The sequence below is a fragment of the Hippocampus bargibanti genome, linkage group LG04 (genome assembly GCF_051943395.1).
Source record: "Hippocampus bargibanti isolate YZ-2025 linkage group LG04, ASM5194339v1, whole genome shotgun sequence".
In the NCBI taxonomy this organism is placed as follows: Eukaryota; Metazoa; Chordata; class Actinopteri; order Syngnathiformes; family Syngnathidae; genus Hippocampus; species Hippocampus bargibanti.
This window is the reverse complement of record NC_142737.1, coordinates 6,677,029-6,701,822: the sequence shown is the minus strand read 5'-3', so window position 1 is coordinate 6,701,822 and position 24,794 is coordinate 6,677,029. Positions and strand designations below refer to the sequence as shown.

Sequence of the window (24,794 nt, the reverse complement as noted above, 5' to 3'; positions counted from 1 at the left end):
GGTGTCCTACTGGGGAGTTATTTGAGGTGGGCGATATGGGAGATATTTGAGGGTCGTCGCCTGTCAATTAAAGCCGCCGCGATTGCCCGCAGGTGAAATGCGCCCGCGTTGCGCTTTGCCATCATCTCTCTCTCGTCCCGTCGGATGCGCGGAGATAGCCGAGGTTGCCGTTCAAACTCAAAACAGGACGAGCCTGTCAATATTCATCTATTTAATAACCCGTGAATGTGGCGCTCACGCTTCCTTTTGAAGACGTTGGGGTCCGCGTCTCACTTTGATGTACTTTCATTGTCAGACTCCATCGGAAATCTTCCCCAGATGAAATTGGTGACATTTTTTCTCTTTTTTTCATTCATTCAATCCAACCTCAAACGTTCCCCGCGCTTTTTACCTTTTCGTCCGAAGCGCTTTTGTTGTTGAATTTCCGTTGGCTCTCGCTACTCACTCCAAATTCGATCACCGGGTAATGGAACATCGGGAAATTTAGATTCAGATGTTACCGGCAAAAATCTACATTTTAATGTTCCGTCCATGCTGAAACTTCACCCTCAAAAGTGCTCCACTTGATTTTTGCTGCACTTGCTAAAGCGCGGAAATGTCGCGTTAGCATACATCGCAAACAGGGGGGGGGGGAGTCCAAATCATTTTCAAAACATTCAGAAACTTCCGTTCCTACACCCAATTGAAACAGAACAGTTCTCATCTGCGTGTCAATATGGAGACCCGAGTTAGAGACATGGCTGAAATAGGAGTGCTTTTACTCTTTTAAGATGCAAATCGAGAGTGAGAAAATTAACATGGTGTTACCAACTAACACTGGATGCCGGAACATCAATCTAGTATAAGCAATTTCAATTATTATTCCTCACTGGAGTCTTACATGTCAAAGTTTTCCCAGTATGTTATGCGCTTTTTTTTAAAATCATTTCAAATGTACGCCATACTACAACTTTTATACAGGGCTTTGTTTTTATTTTTTTAATTATGAACCGACCATTCTGGCTCAAATCCATATAGTCTCAACTGCTGGCAGCCAATGACAATGCTACTGCCGATCGCTACTTTTGTCACAGAAAACTGGCAAAATAATACTCAATTGTATATGTTTGAGTTTGCGTACGGTAAAAGCTCTCTGCATTTCCGGTTGTGTTAGCGTTTTTTTTATCATTTCATATAATGTACAGCGTATTACAACTTTTATACGTCAACGATAATCCTTTATAAGGGAAGCTATTAGCCAAGGTTGACAGATATGTTGGAGTGTTTGTTTTGTTGCATTATTTCCGATTTTCTTACTGCTTTTAAATCAGTTATAATTTTCGTTTTTTATGGTTGGAACCTGAACGCCTCTTGATGCAACACATACGTCACCTGACAGAAACGTGTCAATATTTGTTTGAAAGCTTAAAAATGACTTAATAAAGACTACGTTTAATAATAATAATACATTTCATTTAAAAATCAAAATATGACGGCTCTCTGTGTGTCAGAGCTTCAAAACATTCTCTAATTTTAAAGATACATAATTATTAACTAACAAGCTAACTCTCAGTCGAGTTATGTCCTAACTAGCCCATGTACATGAACTGATAAACACTTATCGAATGAGTAGTATTCAGTACAAATTATGAAGTGACAAATGTGGTCTTTCCCATGTGATCTTTAATAAAAAACAATAAGAGTGTCTTGCCTCATTTGAGTCTTTCCCGCCTCTCTATGTAGCACCAGCCGCTCCATCCGGCTTCAGTCGCCATTTTGTCACTCCAGAGGCCCGACAAAATATGGGAAATCGAGTCTCGTCTGCATAATTTGAAGCACGCTTTGAAGCCGAATGTGAAATAAGAGCGCTTCGGACGATAAAATAAGGGCCCTCTCGTTAAAAGCACTTTACCTGTGCTCCCTGCATGGATCAGTGCGCTCATTAAACCCATTTGAGGTTCCATTCATATCACAATTACTTCCAGCACTAACTGTTCATGGCCAACGGGGTCGGAAAAACGAAGAGAAATGTTTTTGACATTTTCTTTTATGTCTGAGCTGGTACTGGAGCGCACCTTAATGTGGATGGTGAAGCATAAACGAACCTTGACCTTTTCTAAAACAAAATGTGTAGTATTAATCTGTGCGGGAAGTCTGAAAAGTGTAAAAAAAAAACCTTCTTTTCTTGTGTTATCATCTACAGTATATCACACAACAATTTAGTATAGTTTGGACTTGACAAGAGAACAAAAGTCTCAACACTTTTGTGATTACAAGTTTGAATTTAACAATGCAATGTGTCTGAATGTGTGTGTGTGTGCCTGTGTGTGTGTGCGTGTGCGTGCGTGTGTGCGTGCGCGCGTGTGTGTGTGTGTGTGTGTGTGTGTGTGTGTGTGTGTGTGTGTGTGTGTGTGTGTGTGTGTGTGTGTGTGTGTGTGTGTGTGTGTGTGTGTGTGTGTGTGTGTGTGTGTGTGTGCGCGTGCCTGCGTTTATTTGTTAAGGTTGCTCATGTGTTGCATGAGTTTGTTTTCCTGCCGCATGCATAATGGCTTCTTGTGGTGATTGCCCGAGGCAATAACACCCAATGTAATCCCTCCGTATACCTCTCCAGTCGCTTAGCTACCTGCATGGATGTCGAAAGACGTTTTAGCCCCTGCAGTATGCTGTAGGGCACGAGTGCTCACCTTTCAGTACGGCTAACAGACAGCAGCTAACCAACCCGGTGCATTTTTTTCCCCCAGTTTCACCAATGACGCGTGATTCTTTGCCCCCTCATATCTATGTGGTCCGGTTCAATTTGCAGCAGTAAGAGATGGCTCAAGGATGGAGAAATTGACTTTTGACAGACATTATCCTAAAGTATGCATATTTTTACAATTTTTTTATCAGTGTCTGGAGGTGAGGAGCCCTTGCTTGGCCGGAAATCAAATCATCTTGTGAATGTGTGGCCTTATCGTGATTGGCACTTACTGTATGTAAAAAAAGACCCACTAGTGCTAAATTCAAGCTCATTCACTGGCAATCGTAATTTATTTGACCCAAAAAAAAAAGACGTTTGACAGGATATGGGTAGAAATACATATGTATTATCTGTTTGCTTTCCCAAGGCTTTAAGTATGCTGTTCATTTTTAATGGCGTCTTATTGAACAAAATATATTGATCGTTGCTTTTGTTCTAATCATTACAAAAGACCCAGATGTATCAATATCCATGTCCAAGTCCAAGATGACGCCTGAGTAGGAAGCAGTCAGCAAGCTGTTGGACAGTGTGCGGCTGGATGGATGCATGGCTGAGGAGCCCGTGATGAGAACGAAGAAGCGTCAGCGCAGAGCGCCGATGCGTATGTGGAACTGTCGCAGCTTGGAATTGATGCGGATTTACTGTACGTACGATAGGAGATGTGAGACAAACTATTTTTGTCAATGGATGCTACAGCTTCAGGTATGCTTTCAAAATTTAGCTTGCAGTAGACGTGCATATTCCACCGTGACGTCCCTGATCCACTGGTGAAAATGATTCTTTGATCCGCTCTTTCATCAAGAACTGCTTTATACATCAAAGAGGCTGCTGAAAGTCCTTAAGATTGAATGACTGTCTGTCTTTGTGTTGTCATATTTGTTATTTAGATTTTTTGATCTTTTGATCTCCAGCAGCTTCTGTATTTTGTTTTTCCGACTTCTTTATTTCCTTTCCTCTTCCTTTCATAACTTTGCTGCTGTGAAATATAAATGTCTACACTGCGAGACTAATAAAGGCTAATCCAATTCAATCCAATGTTTTGAACTCCTGTTTCATGAAATCAAGAAGCTTTTAAGTGCACAGGTCTCACCTCCGATCTGATCTCACCTCTGCTTGCGATGACAATAGAACAAGAACAGAGAGGCGGATCAATAGGTGTCATAATCGATAGGACAAGATGAAGAACGGCACAGAGGTTAGCACTGATCGATCCCCACGTTATTGCACAGCATCCTCTTGTGCAGAGTGTTGGTCATTGTCTTATAAGACTCAGCGGGGGATACCACCCCTCACCCTACCCGCCTGCTCTAGCTACCATCAACTAATCCGACTTATTCGTTGAGCTTCGGCAAGATGAGCAGACGACAACATTTTCTACATCAGTGGGTGATGTGATAGCTATCTGGTCGTCCCACCCTTGACCTTGCTCTCTTTGAGACCGCTCCTTGTTAGAAGAAAGTCAGCTCGCTACCTGCTGCGTGGATCCGCTTCCATATGAGCATCAATAAATGAGTGAGACCCTATACGGGGGCCGCCACACCATGACGCTTCAGGACGCCGCACTGTGGAGTTCTGGGAGGCTATCCTGAAGCGGTGGGGTATCCAGATCAGAAATCTGACAGATAAGAGCAATCATAGTCCAGCGTGTGGATTAGCGGGATATCTACCCGATGTCTCGACCGCTGGTTAACAAAGTCGAATTGGATGTGATTTCCAGCTCTGTCAGGAGTTGTTTGATGCTTTGATGGGGGGTTTGGTTGTCTCGGATGTCACGGATGTGCATGATCGAAGCTTGCATGTATTATTCATGTCACTGACACCGAGCGTCGGTGTTGTTGTGACAATAAAATCCAAAACTGAAATCAAAACCTGGATTTTCCGGAGTCAAAACAGATATAGCATAAGCTTAAAATCACTCTCAGCCCATGAGACAAAAAAACAAAGTAACATGACCGGATGCAGTGACGGGCTGTGGATTGCATCACTAGGCCTTCAGTAGTGCTAGGTCTGAATCACTCCAGACTGAAAAAAGGGTGGTGTAATTTACTACAAGTCCACAGAACATAATTGACCGACCTTTCTTAATGATGTCGCTTTTTTCTTGAAAAGTCCGTCTTGAAAATGACTAACAGTAAATCTCCAGCCAAATCCATTTCTTCACCTCCTTCAGCCATTGTGGGTTGACAAAACTGCCATTAAATCAACATAATATATTTGCATATGCAGCTCGCTACCAATACAGTGTGCTAGCTTTGGCCATTATGCTCTTTTCACTAACGGCTTTTGATCAGAGCAGTTTTCGCAAAAGTATGATTGGCTAGTGACTAGCATCATAGTTCACCAGCGCCTTCAGGAAGGCATTAGTACCCTTTTTGGGTTTCCAACTCGAAAACTGATAAGTTAGAGCAAAAGTTTGATCAACATATTTGATGCGATAGGGCCTGCAGAACTGATTGTGACGAGGTAGATTTTTGACCCTGCTAACAAATGATGTCTGAAATGTAATTTGTTAAATGGTTAAATACGAAAACACACATCTGGAAGAATTCATGGACAAAATATAATTAACATCAGTCAGTGATTCCGATATTTTTAGGCCAGCTGAGAAGGCTTAGCAGGTCTTGACGGTACGCCACTGACCAGATGTTACCAAACAACAACTCGTTCTCACAACTGGCAGTTGGGAATGATCTTAAGATGTGCTTCCGGTTTAAAAAATGGGAAGACTTCTGTGACCGAATCATCCTTGTTAGGGTCGCATTGGAAAGCTACACACCCTCTGCTAGCACCTTGAGTAGCAAATTGTGATGTGGACGGATGATCTGCCACTGTTTTATGGAGCAGAAGAAAAGTGCAGCCAGTCATCCACGGCATGCCACAATAATTTATTTCTGCTTGTATCCTGAAATAGTCTTCATATTTATGCATGCATGCAGCTCAACTGTCCTTGCGGTTTTGGTCTTGAACGGTGGTGAGAATCACATATCTTGAGTAATACAATCTGCTAAATTTTAGTCTATGTAGAAATAAATATCAAGGTCAGAGGAGGTTGACATTTCATCATAACATGGCCTTTACTCCCACCACACAGTTCCTGTATTTTGACGGAGAATAAGGTACACCTTCAATGAATGACAGATTTTCAAACTTTTTCCATAGAAATGTGCACTGGATTAAAAAGTACATGGTCATCTTTGGAAAAAATTGAAGGCCTTATAGTGCAGAAATGACTTTTTTATTTTACCTTTTAAGCCTTTTGTCAAGTAGTACTTAGCTGAAATTATATACACTTAGTAGTATGTAATTACGGCATTGGATTACCTTTTCCCACTCAAACTTGTGCCTCCCTCTGGGTGTTGACTCAGCCTTCAACTGAGTCCTTCTTCATCGGCCGGCCTTCAGTTTTTGCTTTTCTCTGTCCTTCCATTCAAAGGGAATGCGTTACTGAATTTGAAATAGCCGGCCTTTTCTTTCAAGGGCTGTAGCTAATGAGACACTTTTCCTTGAAATTCTGGCTGATGGGTGTGGCCTGAAGATGATACATCAGATATTGGACTTCACTGACGATAGGAAAGATCAGTTTGTTTATTATTATTATTAGTAGTAGTAGTAGTAGTAGTAGTAGTAGTATTATTATAATACATAAACCGCGTGACAAAATGAAGATGTGTGGTTGAAGAATGGGCACCCTTCCCATTCAGCAAAAACCTTGAGGCAACCCCTATGATTTACATATGCGCTAAACACCAGCATGGCCACCTTTATTTTGCATAAATGTATTAGGGCCTGAACTGGATTTAATAAATAAAATAAATAAGATCGAGAGATGGCTAGCTCGCTAGCTGGATAGCTCGCTACGTAGGTAGATAGATAGATAGATAGATAGATAGATAGATAGATAGCGTTGAAACTTTACACTTTACACCCGATTCAAACGGGTTCCACAAAGACAGCGATGAGCTTCAAAGGGATAGGGAAGGGGTCAGTGGCCCCATAGAAACCGGTATACTTGACAGTTTGCGTTTCGGGGATCATCTGTGAAACACCGCATGGGTGCGTCGATGAAAAGAATCAAGAGCTTTACGTGCTATGGGGTTCTGTTTTTAATCAGGGGCCCCTGAGGAGAGCAGCATGAAGCCCGCGGGCCCCCTGGCTGCCGCTAACCACTGTCGTGCTAATAAAAGAGACTCAGGGTGTGAATGGAGAGGCTAGCTTGTTACCAGCGTCCTAATTAATGCACGCGGAGCGGGTGTGTATGAGTGTGTGACGGTTTTGTTCATCTTTAATGAGGTGCCTTGAGTGTGTGCAATGTGTGCTTGTATGTCAAGATGATGGCGGCATGGGGAGAGAGTGAGACGGACGTCGGGTTAGGTGCAAAATTAGGGGAAATACGCAGACCCATTCAGGAATGGCAGAGAAATCATTTTTAGGGAATGACCTACATTTTATCAAAAAAATGTGCTTTTTAGAGGCGAAAGTCGAACATGCGCTTTCAAAAAAATCTGCGTGAATGCTTCTTGTGGAAAGTTTCTTGGTCTGCAATCTTGCAATGAGCGTCCTCACAAATACTGTACAGGTAACATCCGACTTACGACCACCCGTACTTACGAGCACAACCACCTCCAGACCCTATATTTAAAATTTTAATTCTACGCCTGGCAACGCAGCGCGCTAGCAGGCCGCCAATGCGTATGACAATTTTGGCCAGCCAGCCAGCATCTCACTCTCGCACAGCAATTGACCGTGTGATGTCACCAGAGGGGGGGGGGGGGGGGGTTGCGAATCATTTAGCCTCCGAGTCTCTATTCAACATTATGAATGGATTTCGACTTACGACCATTTTGACTTACGACCGTTTGGTCAGAACGGAACTCGGTCGTAACTCGGATGTTACCTGTACATTCAAACGTACTTGTTAAATGTAGGCTAAATGGAAAGAAAATCACCAATTGTTGCAGCAATTTTTTATTTTATTTTATGTTATCTTATTTTACTTTAATTTTATTGAATTGTATTTATTTATTTATTTATTTATTTATTATGGTGGTGGTGATGATGATGATGATGATGATGATGATGATGATGATTATTATTATTATTATTTGTGTATTTATTTGACCTATATGCCACTACTTTTGAAAATGTATAAAACATATTTTCCCCATACATTTTATGGCTTTATTATTGTTTTCAATGCATTTGCGTTTTTAGCTCATAGCTACCGTATCAGTTTGCAGCATTTTATACACCCTAAAATATTTGCCAATCAAAAATGTTCACACCTCTGTTATCCGAAACTCGACTTTGGTGAAAATGAGGACTGATGGGCAATTATTGAAATGACAAAAACCAGGTCAGAAGTTCAATTACACCCGTTCCCAAACTGTGAAAAATTAAAAGAAGAATTAGAGATGATTTTCTAGAACATTTGCTCGGATCTCTCATAGGATGTGACCCTTTGAGGATGTGCCAGATGAATATCTCTGCTCTACTTTTGCCTGTCAATCATTTCATTTCCTTCCAAAAAAAATCTAAATAAATAAATAAATCCATTCTGCATTTTTAAGGCAGCTGCTTTTAAATGTACTATAATTGAGGTGCCTTTATTTTGTCGTGTTAGTACAGTCACATGTAATGCAGCCCGCCCTAACCCAGACCCCTTCAACCCCCCCACACACACACCTGACCATGTCCCCGCCTTTAAAGTGCCATTATAAAATTGTCAAGGGGTTCTTCTCTCTTGTCCTTCTTGTCAAAATCCCGCACCATTATGCAAATCATGTTTGAACGCACTCTCTCCAACATTTCCATTGTTAACTGTCGTGAATTTCAATTATTCTGAGCCACGTATTGACTGTAGAAGTTCACCAAATATATGACTCCTCCCAGCATCTGTCGTTACAATCTACTTCTCCAGTTATCATTTTTCCAAATGTATTCATTAACGTTGCCCTTGCGATTGGCTATCAACCGGTTCAGGGTGTACCCCACCCATGTGGCCATATATGAACATTTTTCTTTGACCAAAGAGACTTTTTGGCCACTTGACTGATTGAGCAGCTCTTATGAAACGTTCACATGTCAACAGCCCTTCAAAGTGGATTCCAACTGTTTTTTTTTTTTGCCAGTGATGATAAATGCCCCTATTTTGCATTTCTTGACTTTCAACGTGCTTTAAAATATTCGAATGTTAGCCCAGTTGCGCGACTGTAGAAAAACACAGTCAACACATACAAGACGTGACTTCGACTTAGAATGACCCAATGTATTGGAAGCCATTTACAGTCACTTTCCCGGCATTTGGGAAGCAACAAATATGGAGGCATAGTGTAGCATGTATGCTAATATACACATATCAAGGCATCTCCTTCAAAAATATCTACACTCACCACTTCATGGTTCAGGGGTGCTAAATACGTCGATCACGGTCGATCAGTCGATCTCCAAATTTACTTGCTAAGGCATTGTGATATTTTAGAACACTTTGAAGAAGTAAAAAGGAATAAAAAAAAGGTCACACGAGCATGGCTAGCTATCAAGCTAGCTATTAGCTAGCTGGCTATCTATTAGCTAGCTATGAGCTAGCTATGAGCTAGCTAGCTAGCTATCTTACTATCTATTTGAGTTATTCCGGGTTGAGTGAACGCTGGCGCGTGTGGCTGCCGCTGCTCACCCACAGAAAAAAAAACGAAGGAATGGAACATAAGTAAACCTTGAGAGTTTTGAAAGGCGCTTATAAATTAAATGTATTATTATTATTGGTAGATCGCATGACAAAGTAATGTGACAGTTATGTCGCGGCTTGGAATTGAAGCAGATTGACGTGGGACAGGAGATGTGAGACAATCTCTTTTCGTCAAAGGATGCTACGGCTGCATGTTTTCTTTAAACATTTAGCTTGTAGTATACATGCACATTCCACCATGATGTCATCGAATCCATCCTGTGTTCTTCCATCACCGTTTGGTTCGGGGCCGCCACAAAAATGGACAAAATCCGACTTCAACGGACAGTTAGGACGGCGGAAAAAATCATTGGCACCGCCCTACCCACTCTTGAGGACTTGCACACTGCAAGAATCCAAACTAGGGCGCGGAAAATCCTACTGGACCCTCCGCACCCTGCCCACCACCTTTTCCAGCTACTCCCCTCAGGCAGGCGCTACCGATCCATGCGCACCAAATCCAGCAGACATTTAAACATCTTCTTCCCCCAAGCCATTAACTCTTTGAACTCTTTCAACAGTAGCCAAAATGGAACTGTATAGTGCCACTTAGCAGTTTTTTTGACGACGATACTAGTGCAGCGTGTTCTACCGGAAACAAATTCCTTGTGTGTTCTACATACTTGGCAATAAAGATGATTCTGATTCTGATTCTGATTCTGATGTCCCTGATCCACTGCTGAAAAGGATGCCTTGATCCTCTCCTTTTTCAGATGGAACTGCGTCATGTAACAAAGGGGGTACAGCAAGTGCTGAAGAATAAATGACTCTCTGTGTCTTTGTGTTGTCATGTTATTTGTTTAGGTTTTTTTTGTTGTTGTTCAAGATGGCACCAAGAGTGGCTGCCTTTCCAGCAGCTCCCGTATTTTGTTTTACGATTTCTTTCTTTGTTTTCCTCTTCCTTTCATAACTTTGCTGCTGCGAAATGTAAATTTCTCCACTGCGAGACGAATAAAGGTACATCCAATCCAATGAATTTACGCTAAACTGTACAAATAAAGGTGAGTTGTGTGGTATAAAAACTACACCATCAGCCATCACTACACTTGATTGACACACCGGACAACCAATCAGATGACATCTCAAACAACGCCCCTGTCTGAGCATTGCAAGTTAACAAGCTCGTCGTTAGTGACATGCTAATTTTTCGCTTGTTTTTTTCCCTCTTAATATAGTAATATAGGGTATAAAAATAAGTAGGGGAGCTTGACCATGTAAGAAGAAAAAAAGTCACTTTCATACGGAACGGGAAGAGGACTTTTTTCACGATGACCTTTTCAATCTCGTCTGCCAGTGATCAGAGTGAACTAAGGTAATGGCAAAAATGTACATAATTAGGTTGTGTTGGGCAACATATGCGGTTATGCATTAACATAAATTACAAGAATCCTCAATATATTTCTCGATTAATATAATGGGTAGATCATTTTGATTAGGTAATTTCAAAAGCAGCTCTCGTGCTGAAAAAGTGTGAGCACCCCCGATATAAATAATGTTACTTTATTTTTTTTTATTCATAACTATGTACTGTATGTCTGACGTTGTCTGATAAAATTACAAATCAGTACTACCGTCGTACACACTGCAGGTCGTTTGCCCACCTCTCCCGACACGTCTGAAAAGAGAAAAATCGAAATAAGGGCCAGCTAGCGATCAGGGCTTTTGTTTTGACATCCCCGGTACGAACTCCAGCTCCACATTGTTTGTTCGTGCAGGCAGAGAAGGCATGTGAACGACAGCAAGCGTAATGTGCGCTGACGTACGGGGCTGCTCCGCATTTTACCTAATTGCTCCACCCGCTTTGCATGTTGCGCATGCTAAATTAGCTGGGAACATACGCAGAGACACAAAGGAATGGACGCGTGTTTGTGCTTTTATTATTCTTGAAGGACAGAGGGGTGGCAGTCTTGTTTGTACACTTCTCCTGGCATAATAATGTCCTGCTTTCAATCTCTAGCCCTTTAAAGAAGGAATAAAATAAAAAATAATAAGCAACGAGCCCTCATCGTCCAATCTGATGTTAACAACGCCTGCCGTAGGTGTTCAAAGTGGCAGCAGACGCAGCGTCACATTGGATTGGCTCAAAGACGTCGAGATTGGAGGGAATCCTTGCAAAGGCTGCAAAACGCCCTGATGTGCGCTGATTTTGTTTTAATTAAATAGTTGCTAGGTTACGCCACGCAGGCTGGTGTGGCATGGCGACTCGGAGTGTGTGAGTGTGAGTGCACAATGGAAGCGCACCCAACGCCCTTCCCCATACAGAGGTGGTGGACAACCTACGGCCTGTGGGCCAAATACGTCTAATATCTAGTCTGCTTTTCTCATCAAATTACCAAAATAAAGATGTGGCAGTTTTCACACGGAGAGCGTGTGCCAGTCTACGATTTGTTGGTTTTGAATTTGTAAATGTAGTATTAAAAAAAGGTTAAAGCTTTTAAAAAAACTACAATTATATTAATTTTGTTTGAATGAAAAATACTTTCAGTATTGAACATTAAAGGATAACTGACGTCTCCAGACAAGTTGTGTCCATAATTTGTAAATTGGCTTCAAATGACTTCTACTGAACGTATTTTACAAAGATTCCACCGCATATAGCTATATTTTACATTTTAAGACTTGCACTGAATATTCCGGAAGTCTTGTTTTTGAGTTTTCTGCGACGCTACATTGGAGTCCAGACGCCTCAAAATGCAACGGAAGGACTTCTTTAATCGATTGCAAACATTTATGCTTTCCTCTTCAGAACCATTTTAATCATTTTCATAACTGGATGAGTAACAAGAATGCATATTCTCCGAATCTGAAGTCATTGTTTTGATTCTCCAGCAAGGCAAGACGTCCTGGCGTGACATCACGAACAATGAGGCGGGACCTTCTGAAACTGGCCACTTCCGGGGTTTTTTTTTTTGTTGCAGATTTTGGACACTTTTACACATTTTTATTTGTGTTTTGCATTTGACTAAAAATATCATACTGCTTGTTTTGGGTATTTTAGATGCTATAAAACGTTTTTCTGATGTCAGTTAGGAAACAAAAAAGTGATGTCGATTGTCCTTTAAATATTGTTCTGACAAATGGACCAAAGACTCATAAACATATTTTATTTTATGTTATTGTATTTTATTGAATATTTTAATATTTGATTTTACATTTTAGATTTTAATTTTTTAAATTTTTAATTTTTAATTTTTGGTTGTTAGTCGTTAGTCGTTAGTTTTTAATTTTTAAATGGACAAGTTTTATATTTATAGATTTTTTATTATTTATTTTTTTGTGTATCATTTCATTGTTTTGTTGTTTTATTTTTTACTCATTTATTTATGTTTTTTTAATCGAAATTGTCAATCGCAATCGATGAGCATGTGCTCGACGTCGGCCCAGCTCGAGGCTCCACCTCAGTCATGCCTACCTTCACCTCTTCACAATAAGGATTTAAAAATTTGAGCTCCCTTCACAAACGTTCCTTTTTTGTCTTACAGATCACATCATGGAGGCTGGGGGAGAGACTTCTTTCATGTCTATGTCAGCCATTCTTCCTCCGTCGTATTCTTAATGAGGGCGCCCGAGATGCCAGGCAGCGGTGAATACACCTCGTTTATGCGGCTCGGTAAGCCCCTCCCCGACATTCAACGTTACACACACTTTGACTTTGACTACAGGATTATCTGCAGGCGTTTTTCTCAGATGCGCTGCATATGGACTAAAAATGTCTGCAAGGACCACTTGACAGTCCCCACCTTTGATTTATGGAACACGAAAACCAATCTATCACTGTATAAAAAAGAGACAATATCATTATTGTTTTTATGTGTGGAATAAAATATTCATTTTAGAAATACTTCTATCACAGATTTCGCTCAAAGGTGATAAGAAAAATAGTTTCAAATTGTCTTGGGAATCTAGGTGGTGGCTCATCAGTGCTCTAAATAGTTAATTTAGTCTCTTAGTGACAAGAGTGGTCAGTGGTTGCAGAGGAGGAAAAAAAAATGGCCTCCACGTTATGTGTCACAAAGACGTCAGATGCTATTGTAGTCGCAAACCGCGCCAAGAAATAACAAATAATCCCCCCCTGAGTCATAGTTTAGACTGGAAACTCTTGCTCGCCCGCTTCATGTTGAAAAAATACGTGCAAGCCTTTTTGCGCCCCCACATCACGTCGTCTTCATTTGAAACATCCTCCCTTCCCCTCCGCCCAAAGTCTGCTTCCCTCTATGCCATCATAGATAATGCCGTCATTTAAAGCCGCTATGCATTGTGTGCGATGACTGATGCTTGCTTTTCTTGGTTAATATGCAGCCGCCAATGTCGGATAATAGTCTTTTTTTGTCGCAAGAATAAAGGGGAATGTCTTCAAAAGGAAGCGCACATTTGATGTTATATTCACTAATGTGGGAAAAGTGATAGATAATTCTCTCCTTTCATTAGGAGCTAAATTGATAATGATGAAAGTCTGCTACGTTTTCTGTTGTGCACTGAAATATTCCAGCAGGGTTTTAAAAAAGTGATTTTCAGACAGTCTTCAGCATACAACTCAAGCTACGGTATGCACCAATTTGACCACCCCTAAAACAAAAATCCTAAATGACTAGGCCCCCATTTTTTCCCCCCCGAGGAACTCATTTGCGTTGACGCCGGTGACCTGCCACCCTCGTCGCTGGTCAGCACGAGGTCACGGGTGTGTCACCTTCTCAAATAGAAGCCAATGCAGAAAGTCCTTCTCCCGACAGGCTTATGTTTAGAACACCCATTTCGCCCGCATTGAATTACATAGACAACATACAAACAAAAATCCGACGTGAAAATATTGGACTCTCAGAGTTCAACATTCCTTCATTGTCATAGTCATAAACATTAAATGCAGAGTCAGAAACTTTAGATTCTCTTCTTTCATCAGAAAAAAGAGGTAATTCCTAAGTTATATGGGTCTGGAGTTATCTGAGCTTGAAATGAGGGTGGCTGTACAAAATATAATGCAATACATATATATTGGTTTATATAGCGCTTTAACAAGGGTTAACCTTGAACAAAATGCTAACATGGAAAAAGGGAAATTCTGTCCCCTTGTGGAAAAGAAAAAACATTGCCAGAGGCCATGGCCAGCGCTTTATCGAGACCCAAACAAGAAAAAAAACCAGCACAGATTCGGGAATGGCGCTCTACGTTATATTTTCAATTCCTGGATAATTTTGTGAATGGCAGTGAATGAGTTAAATACAGTAAAGTCTTGTTATATCGATATTCAAGGGAGTCCAAAAAAATATCGATATAACCGGGACTATCGATATATCCGACCCTGTTTGCATGTAATTTTCTCCGTGCGTGCATAGAAATAGTATCGATATAACCGGGACTATCGATATATCCGATGTCGATATAACGAGACTTTACTGTATTATATTTGGAAAAAAATTCATTCATTGAGCACCTTATATATGGGAAATGTTTGAAAATACACCATTCATTGGGGGTGCGCCATATACTCTGGTGCACCTTATACACTGGTAAATACGGTACAGTGATACCTCGGCTTACGAACGCTTTAGCTAACGAAATTTTTGCCTAGGAACATTACATTCGCGAGAATATAATCTTGGCGAGCTAGGTTTCCACGGACGAACCAAACCACATAGCGCCACGGTGGCTGGCGCACTAGTTTTCCACGCCCCTTTGAGTGCAGACGTGGTTTGCTATCGAGTGGAGTACTTTTGCTATTATGGGGCCAAAAAAGACCCCACCGGAGGCTAGTGTTAAGCCGAAAAGGACACAAAACAAAATTACAGTCGAGCAGAAGAAGAAGAATCGAAAAACACGAACGAGGGGTGCGTTTGTGTGACTTAGCTGTCCCAGTACCATTACGCTAAGTCGACCAAGCTACCATCCATTGACAACTACCATCACAAAGGTAAATAAAACGACTTTATTATACAATACAGTTTATTTCTTTAATTACAATACCACAGCACATTTATTATACATAAAATAAATTTCATGTAGTTTTAAGGCTTATTTAGTAGAAAATTATGTTTTATGGGGACCTGGAAACGGATTATTCTCACTTTTAATGGTTTCCTATGGGAAATTAATGTTTGGAAGACACATTTTTCACCTTACACACACTTTCTGGGAACTAATTAAGTTCGTAAACTGAGGTATCACTGTACTTGATTTTGTGCCATACCAAAAAAATAAAAAATAAACATATAATCTGTGCATCTAAACTGGAAAATAAGAAAAAAAACAGGAATAAAGTAGTTTCAAAAACACTATTCAATGTCCCCATTCAATAAAAAAAGGCACAGTCCCACCACTGCTTGGAAAAAAAGCCTACTAGAACATCAGAACTTTATTTGGTCTGAATCGAAAGCAAAATAAATGCCAACAAATGTCTGCCATTGTAGTGACGCCCAATTGCTAATCACAAAAACCACACACTGCATACGGTGTGTACAGATTTTTTTCCCAGCATGCCCTTTGATTTGATCTTCCGTGTCCAAGTTATGTTCTTTAGTGAGAGCACTGGAGGACTACTCTTCTATTCGGGTGAGGAAAAAAATAGGAAGACAATTGTGCTTTGCTCCCTGTTGTCTTCAAAATCAAGTGTCAGTCAAGGGCCTTGTGAATGACACTCATATCATATTTTACAGCATCTCTCGGGTTGCTCGCCTCACACGTGCCGTCCTCCCGCTCGGGTTCATCATCGTCATTTGGAACTTGAAAGGAGGCCAACAATGGCGTGGAGGAGGAAGACCTTCATCTTGGACTAATTGCATTCGCCGCCGAGTCACCGCATCGATCTGCGAGCGCAATGCAAAAGTGCTCCCTGATTGGATGTCTGCCGGTAACAACTTACGAACACACGCGCGCGCACACACACAAGCAATTACATCCCTGCATGCAACGTCACATTCAATTGTTGGCACCAGGGGGCACTCCGCTCTGTTGGTTGACGTGCAGAAGCAGCAGGATGACAAATATTCATCTCTGAATTGGATCTGACAATCTCTTTTGTTATCATCTTTGTATTTTCATAAATGTCATCTGCACATAGCAGCGCTACGTGCAGTCGTTGGTGATGCAATCAACAATCAGTAGCTCGTATGAATAATCACGAGCTAAAAAAACACAAAGCCTTAAAGGAAAACTGACGTCTCCGGACAAGTTATGTCCATAATTTGTAAAATGGCTTCAAATGACTACTACTGGGCGTATTTTAATAAGATTCCACCGCATATAGCTATATTTTACGTTTTAAGACTCGCGCTGAACATTCAGGAAGTCTTGTTCTTGAGTTGGTGACGAGTCCGTACGTGACGTCACTAAAGGACCGACGCAAGGCACGACGTCCCGAACAAGGGGGCGACCTTCTGAAACTGAAACTTTCTGAGGTCATTTTGAAGTAGTTTTGGGACACTATAAAACGTTTTTCTAATGTCACTTAGGAAACAAAAAAATGGTGTTGGTTGTCCTTTAACTCATTCACTGCCAGACGATGTGCAAAAATGTGTCCACTCCAGTGCCAGGGTTTTTGTCATTGTCACTCGAATTCCAGGATTCAAAGAATATTGAGTTTTAGGACTACATAAACATTCAATTCAGGGTTAGAAACCTTAGACTCTCTTCTTTCATCAGAAAAAAACAGTTAATTCCTAAATTATATGGGTCTGGAGTTATATGAGCTTGAAATGGGGGCGGCTGTACAAAATACAATGCAATATTGGTTTATATAGTGCTTTAACAACAGCTGAAGCTGTAACAAAACGCTAACATGGAAAAAAGGGAAATGCTACCCCCATTGTGGTAGGGAAAAAACATTGCCAGAGGTCTGGCCAGCGCTTTATCGGCACCCAAACACGAGAAAAACAACTCAAACAAATTCAAGAGTGGCGCTCTCCGTCATATTTTCAATTCCCGAATAAATTTGTGAACGGCAGTGAGTGAGTTAAGTTGTTTTAAGCTAGCATGACACTAATGCGCCGTTGCCAATTGTGTGGATTGAATTTCAAGGGGAGACATTTGAGTGGCCATTGACAGACTCAATCGGTGCTTGTTTGCGCAAGGACACACTTTATTAAACGACGATAAAAGAAATAGTGATTCTCACTCGAAAAAACATCGACAAGCCGAGAATGACGCATTATTGTCGTCAATACTCCAGACAAGGCGGAACTTCCATTTCATTGTGAAATTTACTGAGCACTCCGTGCGCAGTATGTCATGAATAGGTTTGAAATGGCCCAAAAGTAGAAGAAGCTAAAGCAAGTGAATAGGCGAACCTCTTGACGAGTCGAGTCGATTTAGAAAGCTTCTAATCTCTTATTGATCTGCAGCCACCAATGAATGCATTGGCCCAGTTTGGCCACTCGGCCCAACAATGGCACTTGAGGCCTGTATGATGTGGCCCTGATGTCATTCCCAGACGAAAGCTTGCGCTAAGAGGACTCGGAAAGCTTTTGCCACTTCGAACTCTCAATCCATCCAGCAAGGACGCGAGAAACAAAACGAGCTAAATCGATGGCCCGTGACTGTCTTAATCAATAGCGGTTTACACAAGGACACATATCATACAACTCAAGTGGCAACCGTTTTATTGAAGTATGAAAAAAAAGAATTCGCAATGGAAGATACTTGAATGCAGAAGTGCTATTATCTGCATCCAAAAAAATGTTAATATTGATCGTGTTATAAAACAGCTTACTATTAATGATCATTCTTGTCATGCAAAAAAGGCCTTACTATACATGGTCATTTCTTTGGCTAAAAACGCCTTACTATACATGGTCGTTTTTTTGGCTAAAAACGCCTTACTATACATGGTCGTTTTTTTTCGACGAAAAACGCCTTACTATACATGGTCGTTTTTTTCGGCTAAAAACGCCTTACTATACATGGTCGTTTATTCGGCTAAAAACGCCTTACTATACATGGTCGTTTTTTTGAGCGAAAACGCCTTATTATACATGGTCGTTTTTTCAGGTAAATACGCCTTACTATACATGGTCGTTTTTTCGAGTAAAAACGCCTTACTATACATGGTCGTTTTTTCAGCTAAAAACGCCTTACTATACATGGTCGTTTTTTTGGGCTAAAAACGCCTTACTATACATGGTCGTTTATTCGGCTAAAAACGCCGTACTATACATGGTCGTTTTTTTGAGCGAAAACGTCTTACTATACATGGTGGTTTTTTTCGACGAAAAACGCCTTACTATACATGGTCTTTTTTTCAGGTAAATACGCCTTACTATACATGGTCGTTTTTTCGGGTAAAAACGCCTTACTATACATGGTGGTTTTTTTCGGCTAAAAATGCCTTACTATACATGGTGGTTTTTTTCGACCAAAAACGCCTTACTATATATGGTCGTTTTTTCGGGTAAAAACGCCTTACTATACATGGTGGGTTTTTTTCGGCTAAAAATGCCTTACTATACATGGTTGTTTCTTTGGGCTAAAAACGCCGTACTATACATGGTCGTTTTTTTGAGCGAAAACGCCTTCCTATACATGGTCGTTTTTTCAGGTAAATACGCCTTACTATACATGGTCGTTTATTCGGGTAAAAACGCCTTACTATACATGGTGGTTTTTTTCAGCTAAAAATGCCTTACTATACATGGTCGTTTTTTTTCGGCTAAAAACGCCTTACTATACATGGTCGTTTTTTCGGCTAAAAACGCCTTACTATACATGGTCGTTTTTTCGGCTGAAAACGGCGTATAGTAAGGCTAGAAACGCCTTACTATACATGGTGTTTTTTTCGGCTAAAAATGCCTTACTATACATGGTCGTTTTTTTGGGGGGGGGCTAAAAACTCCTTACTATACACGGTCATTTCTTTGGCTAAAAACGCCTTACTATACATGGTCGTTTTTTTCGGCGAAAAACGCCTTACTATATATGGTCGTTTTTTTCGGGTAAAAACGCCTTACTATACATGGTCGTTTATTCGGCTAATAACGCCTTACTATACATGGTCGTTTTTTTGAGAGAAAATGCCTTACTGTACATGGTCGTTTTTTTCGGGTAAAAACGCCTTACTATACATGGTCGTTTTTCCGGGTAAAAATGCCTTACTATACATGGTCGTTTTTTTTGGGTAAAAACGCCTTACTATACATGGTCGTTTTTTCGGATAAAAACGCCTTACTATACATGGTCGTTTTTTTTTGGGGGGCTAAAAACGCCTTACTATACATGGCCGTTTTTTCGGGTAAAAACGTCTCACTATACATGGTCGTTTTTTCGGGTAAAAACGCCTTACTATACATGGTTGTTTTTTCGGGTAAAAACGCCTTACTATACATGGTCATTTTTTTCGGGTAAAAACGCCTTACTATACATGGTTGTTTTTTCGGGTAAAAAGGCCTTACTATACATGGTCGTTTTTTTCAGGTAAAAACGCCTTACTATACATGGTCGTTTTTTTCGGGTAAAAACGCCTTACTATACATGGTGGTTTTTTCGGGTAAAAACGCCTTACTATACATGGTCGTTTTTTTTTTCGGCTAAAAACGGCGTATAGTAAGGCTAAAAACGCCTTACTATACATGGTCGTTTTTTTCGGCGAAAAACGCCTTGCTATATATGGTCGTTTTTTCGGCTAAAAACGCCTTACTATACATGGTCGTTTTTTTCGGCTAAAAATGCCTTACTATACATGGTCGTTTTTTTCGGCGAAAAACGCCTTACTATATATGGTCGTTTTTTCAGGTAAAAACGCCTTACTATACATGGTCGTTTTTTTGAGCGAAAACGCCTTACTATACATGGTCGTTTTTTCGAGTAAAAACACCTTACTATACATGGTCGGTTTTTTTTGGCTAAAAACGCCTTACTATACATGGTCGTTTTTTTGGCTAAAAACGCCTTCCTATACATCGTCGTTTATTTCGGCTAAAAACGCCTTACTATACATGGTCGTTTTTTCGAGTAAAAACGCCTTACTATACATGGTCGTTTTTTCAGGTAAATACGCCTTACTATACATGGTCGTTTTTTCGGGTAAAAACGCCTTACTATACATGGTCGTTTATTCGGCTAAAAACGCCTTACTATACATGGTCGTTTTTTTTGGGTAAAAACGGCTTACTATACATGGTCGTTTTTTCGGGTAAAAACGCCTTACTATACATGGTCATTTTTTTCGGGTAAAAACGCCTTACTATACATGGTCGTTTTTTCGGGTAAAAACGCCTTACTATACATGGTTGTTTTTTTCGACGAAAAACGCCTTACTATATATGGTCGTTTTTTCAGGTAAAAACGCCTTACTATACATGGTGGGTTTTTTTCGGCTAAAAATGCCTTACTATACATGGTCGTTTTTTCGAGTAAAAACGCCTTACTATACATGGTCGTTTTTTTGGGCTAAAAACGCCTTACTATACATGGTCGTTTATTCGGCTAAAAACGCCGTACTATACATGGTCGTTTTTTTGAGCGAAAACGTCTTACTATACATGGTGGTTTTTTTCGACGAAAAACGCCTTACTATACATGGTCGTTTTTTCAGGTAAATACGCCTTACTATACATGGTCGTTTTTCCGGGTAAAAACGCCTTACTATACATGGTGTTTTTTTTTCGGCTAAAAATGCCTTACTATACATGGTGTTTTTTTTCGACGAAAAATGCCTTACTATATATGGTCGTTTTTTCGGGTAAAAACGCCTTACTATACATGGTCATTTTTTTCGGGTAAAAACGCCTTACTATACATGGTTGTTTTTTCGGGTAAAAACGCCTTACTATACATGGTCGTTTTTTTCAGGTAAAAACGCCTTACTATACATGGTCGTTTTTTTCGGGTAAAAACGCCTTAATATACATGGTCGTTTTTTCGGGTAAAAACGCCTTACTATACATGGTCGTTTTTTCGAGTAAAAACGCCTTCCTATACATGGTCGTTTTTTTGGGCTAAAAACGCCTTACTATACATGGTCGTTTATTCGGCTAAAAACGCCGTACTATACATGGTCGTTTTTTTGAGCGAAAACGTCTTACTATACATGGTGGTTTTTTTCGACGAAAAACGCCTTACTATACATGGTCGTTTTTTCAGGTAAATACGCCTTACTATACATGGTCGTTTTTTCGGGTAAAAACGCCTTACTATACATGGTGGGTTTTTTTCGGCTAAAAATGCCTTACTATACATGGTGGTTTTTTTTCGACGAAAAACGCCTTACTATACATGGTCGTTTTTTTCAGCTAAAAACGCCTTACTATACATGGTCGTTTATTCGGCTAAAAACGCCTTACTATACATGGTCGTTTTTTTGAGCGAAAACGCCTTAATATACATGGTCGTTTTTTCGGGTAAAAACGCCTTACTATACATGGTCGTTTTTTCGAGTAAAAACGCCTTCCTATACATGGTCGTTTTTTCAGGTAAATACGCCTTACTATACATGGTCGTTTTTTTCAGGTAAAAACGCCTTACTATACATGGTTGTTTTTTTGGGCTAAAAACGCCTTACTATACATGGTCGTTTATTCGGCTAAAAACGCCGTACTATACATGGTCGTTTTTTTGAGCGAAAACGTCTTACTATACATGGTGGTTTTTTTTCGGCTAAAAATGCCTTACTATACATGGTGGTTTTTTTCGACGAAAAACGCCTTACTATACATGGTCGTTTTTTCAGGTAAATACGCCTTACTATACATGGTCGTTTTTTCGGGTAAAAACGCCTTACTATACATGGTGGGTTTTTTTCGGCTAAAAATGCCTTACTATACATGGTGGTTTTTTTTCGACGAAAAACGCCTTACTATATATGGTCGTTTTTTCGGGTAAAAACGCCTTACTATACATGGTGGGTTTTTTTCGGCTAAAAATGCCTTACTATACATGGTCGTTTCTTTGGGCTAAAAACGCCGTACTATACGTGGTCTTTTTTTCGGCTAAAAACGCCTTACTATACATGGTCGTTTTTTCGGCTGAAAACGGCGTATAGTAAGGCTAAAAACGCCTTACTATACATGGTGTTTTTTTTCGGCTAAAAATGCCTTACTATACATGGTCGTTTTTTTTGGGGGGGGCTAAAAACTCCTTACTATACATGGTCATTTCTTTGGCTAAAAACGCCTTACTATACATGGTCGTTTTTTTCGGCGAAAAACGGCTTACTATACATGGTCGTTTTTTCAGGTAAATACGCCTTACTATACATGGTCGTTTATTCGGGTAAAAACGCCTTACTATACATGGTGGGTTTTTTTCAGCTAAAAATGCCTTACTATACATGGTCGTTTTTTTTCGGCTAAAAACGCCTTACTATACATGGTCGTTTTTTCGGCTAAAAACGCCTTACTATACATGGTCGTTTTTTCGGCTGAAAACGGCGTATAGTAAGGCTAAAAACGCCTTACTATACATGGTGTTTTTTTTCGGCTAAAAATGCCTTACTATACATGGTCGTTTTTTTGGGGGGGGCTAAAAACTCCTTATACATGGTCATTTCTTTGGCTAAAAACGCGTTACTATACATGGTCGTTTTTTTCGGCGAAAAACGCCTTACTATATATGGTCGTTTTTTTTTTCGGGTAAAAACGCCTTACTATACATGGTCGTTTATTCGGCTAATAACGCCTTACTATACATGGTCGTTTTTTTGAGAGAAAATGCCTTACTATACATGGTCGTTTTTTCGGGTAAAAACGCCTTACTATACATGGTGGTTTTTCCGGGTAAAACGCCTTACTATACATGGTCGTTTTTTTCGGGTAAAAACGCCTTACTATACATGGTCGTTTTTCCGGGTAAAAATGCCTTACTATACATGGTCGTTTTTTTTGGGTAAAAACGCCTTACTATACATGGTCGTTTTTTCGGGTAAAAACGCCTTACTATACATGGCCGTTTTATCGGGTAAAAACGTCTCACTATACATGGTCGTTTTTTCGGGTAAAAACGCCTTACTATACATGGTCATTTTTTTTCGGGTAAAAACGCCTTAATATACATGGTCGTTTTTTCGGGTAAAAACGCCTTACTATACATGGTTGTTTTTTTTTCGGCTAAAAACGGCGTATAGTAAGGCTAAAAACGCCTTACTATACATGGTCGTTTTTTTCGGCGAAAAACACCTTGCTATATATGGTCGTTTTTTTCGGCTAAAAACGCCTTACTATATATGGTCGTTTTTTTCGGGTAAAAACGCCTTACTATACATGGTCGTTTTTTTGGCCTGAAAACGCCGTACTATACATGGTCGTTTTTTCGGCTAAAATCGCCTTACTATACATGGTCGTTTTTTTGAGCGAAAACGCCTTACTATACATGGTCGTTTTTTCGAGTAAAAACGGCGTATAGTAAGGCTAAAAACGCCTTACCATATATGGTCGTTTTTTTGGGCTAAAAACGCCTTACTATACATGGTCGTTTTTTTCGGCGAAAAACACCTTGCTATATATGGTCGTTTTTTTCGGCTAAAAACGCCTTACTATATATGGTCGTTTTTTTCGGGTAAAAACGCCTTACTATACATGGTCGTTTTTTTGGCCTGAAAACGCCGTACTATACATGGTCGTTTTTTCGGCTAAAATCGCCTTACTATACATGGTCGTTTTTTTTGGCTAAAAACGGCTTACTATACATGGTCGTTTTTTTCGGCTAAAAACGGCGTATAGTAAGGCTAAAAACGCCTTACCATATATGGTCGTTTTTTTGGGCTAAAAACGCCGTACTATACATGGTCGTTTTTTCGGGTAAAAACGCCTTACTATACATGGTCGTTTTTTTTTGGCTAAAAACGCCTTACTATACATGGTCGTTTTTTTGGCTAAAAACGCCTTCCTATACATCGTCGTTTATTTCGGCTAAAAACGCCTTACTATACATGGTCGTTTTTTCGAGTAAAAACGCCTTACTATACATGGTCGTTTTTTTGGGCTAAAAACGCCTTACTATACATGGTCGTTTATTCGGCTAAAAACGCCTTACTATACATAGTCGTTTTTTTGGGCTAAAAACGCCGTACTATACATGGTCGTTTTTTCAGGTAAATACGCCCACTATACGTGGTCGTTTTTTTGAGCGAAAACGCCTTACTATACATGGTCGTTTTTTTGGCTAAAAACGCCTTCCTATACATCGTCGTTTATTTCGGCTAAAAACGCCTTACTATACATGGTCGTTTTTTTTGGGCTAAAAACGCCTTACTATACATGGTCGTTTTTTTTTGGCTAAAAACGCCTTACTATACATGGTGGTTTTTTTTTCAGCTAAAAATGCCTTACTATACATGGTCGTTTTTTTTGGCTAAAAACGCCTTACTATACATGGTGGTTTTTTTTCAGCTAAAAATGCCTTACTATACATGGTCGTTTTTTCGAGTAAAAACGC

General features: G+C 40.1%; 1 long non-coding RNA gene across 1 annotated transcript in view; it reads left to right on the top strand.

Annotated features, from left to right (window-relative positions):
• The window catches only part of LOC148898841 (uncharacterized), a 67,993-nt gene that overhangs the window by 33,761 nt on the left and 9,438 nt on the right, over positions 1-24,794 (top strand). Inside the window, exons 3-4 of the long non-coding RNA XR_016114647.1 lie at positions 12,926-13,053; positions 16,091-16,284. This is a non-coding gene — a long non-coding RNA (uncharacterized LOC148898841). The remainder of the gene's footprint in view (positions 1-12,925; positions 13,054-16,090; positions 16,285-24,794) is intronic.